This window comes from Condylura cristata, unplaced genomic scaffold (assembly GCF_000260355.1).
Source record: "Condylura cristata isolate star-nosed mole 26May11 unplaced genomic scaffold, ConCri1.0 scaffold00026, whole genome shotgun sequence".
In the NCBI taxonomy this organism is placed as follows: domain Eukaryota; kingdom Metazoa; phylum Chordata; class Mammalia; order Eulipotyphla; family Talpidae; genus Condylura; species Condylura cristata.
Window position 1 is genome coordinate 5,309,350 of NW_004567127.1, and position 2,266 is coordinate 5,311,615.

A 2,266-nucleotide genomic window follows, 5' to 3' on the forward strand; every position below is an offset into this window, starting at 1 on the left:
ATGTGGAATTGTGTTAAAGTGACAGGTGGACAGACATGGAGATGGGTAATGGAAGAACAGCAAACTGTTCATTGTAGAATCTAGGTGTGAGTATATGGTGTTCACTGCTCAGTTATTTCTCCCTCTCTGTGTCTGAAAATATTCATGATAAAATATGGAGGAAATGTACCAAGAGAATACAATTGTTCATGTTTTTAGGGAATGTGTGGCCAAAGTTTTAATGATCATTGGTTTCCATAATCGCTATTTGCAAATGAATCTTTAACCTAATCTTAAGAGCCCAAAGCTCCCTCTAGAATCCAAATTGTATTTCCATCCACCTCCAGGGGCACTCCATCTGGATTTCCCATCCCAGACTTTAAAGTTCCAAGTGTGAATGTATTGTCTTTCTATTTCAGTTGGGAACAGCATCAGCTACAAGTAACAAATGTAAGAGTCTAATAAAACCAAGGTTATTTTCCTTACAAACAAGAAGTCTAGGCATCGGCAGCTGGTTTTGGCACGGGGATCCCACGGCCTCTTGGTTGGCTGGTCTGTAGGTCTCTTGGCCTTCCCTTCCCTGTAGTTACAAAGTGTTCTACAACTCCGGCATGTGTCTGAGTTCAAGACAGGAAAAAGGGGGAAAGACTAATTCCAGACACAATTGAACTTTTTATCAATGTTTTCCAGAAACCTCCCAGCCGACTTGCACATAATCCCATTATTCAGAGCTGGACCAGATGGTCACCCTTAACTGCACAGCAAATCAGGAAGCAAGGACTTACCATTCCTCTCTTGTCAACCGGATGGAGGGCTGGGCAAGGGGAGAGCCCATCCTTAACATTCTCCCAAACTCCCTATGCTTTGTGCATGGCTCCAAGGCCTGCCTAGTTACCCATGAAAGAAGCCCAGGTTCATCCTTTCCTGTTTTTTTATCATATCTCATCTGTCTTGATCGCTCCTCACCTTTGACTCTCAAATCTGAGCCTTGTTCTTATATCCACAGTCACTATCTTGATTCAAGCTCTCATTGGTATCTGACATACTATAATAGTTTCTTAATGAGTCCCAAGTCTTAACTTCAAATCACCCTCCAAGTAGCCCCCAATTCACACACTCTAAAAATAGAAATCTAACCATCAAATCCCTGTCTTATCTCAGCTTGATGGCTTGCATAATGTCAAGTTAAAGGCTAGTTCATTATTGTGTCATTGAAGGTAATTCCCTACTCTCATGTGATAATATCCTCTTGAAAAATATGTTATCTGTTAGGATGCCCTATTCTGTCGGGGGTCAGTTCTCCTAAGAGAGAAGTTTGTGGAGGAGATGGGGGTGAGGAAACTGTACTCAATATCTCAATCAGAGTGTTAGGAAGACAAAATCTGTGTCTAATATATGCATGCTAAAATAGCACAAAAGAACAAGGCCTCTGTATAATAGGGGTTCTGTTCTCAGACATAATCTCTAAATGTATTTTGTCTTGCAGGCATAAAATTTGGCAATATGTTCAAAATAGAATGTCAACAATATATTTAAAGTATAACATCATTACTGTTCATTCAGGTCTGAGATGCACTGAATGCTCACCATAGACTAGACACTACTTTTTAATTTGGTTCTTTTCCTTTATAATAGAACAGCGATGAGAGAACAATATGTTTGATTGAAGTTAAAGAGATGCTCTTTCTGCCTACCTAACGACTTCTCTGTTTCTGTATTTCATTATTTGAGACTTATGCTTATTACCAGAATCAGCACCTTCATTTTTCAGTCTTCTACTCATTTTCCTAAGTAAAAGTCACCACTCATTCAAACAAATGTTTAAAGACCTAGACAGAGGCAAAGAAAGGAAAGCAGTAGAACCTACTGGTAGACTGATAGAGTCTAGCACAGTCACAGCTGGCAGTACGAAGTGCTCACTCTGTACCAGGCACTGTCCTAGGCACTTTACAGAGAGGAACTCATTCATTTCCACAATTCTGTAGGGTCGGTACTATTATCTCCATGGGCCAGGAAAGCTAGGACATTTTTGCACTTTGTCATTTGACTGGAAGCTGAGCCCTAGTACCTTTAGGGCTAACTACAGAGGTCATGTTTCCTTAGGAAGCCTGTTCTCTCTACTCCTAGGTTGCAAGGTTGCAGCACTTGCTGGACTGTTTTTCCTCTCTGTCCAGACTCATCCTTAGAGACCGGTCAGCCTCACTCTGGCAGGCAAAGCTTTCCCTGCACGATTCCAGGAGCGTGGGCCTTTCAGACCAGCCTCCTCACCTTGTTACTTTTTTTTTTT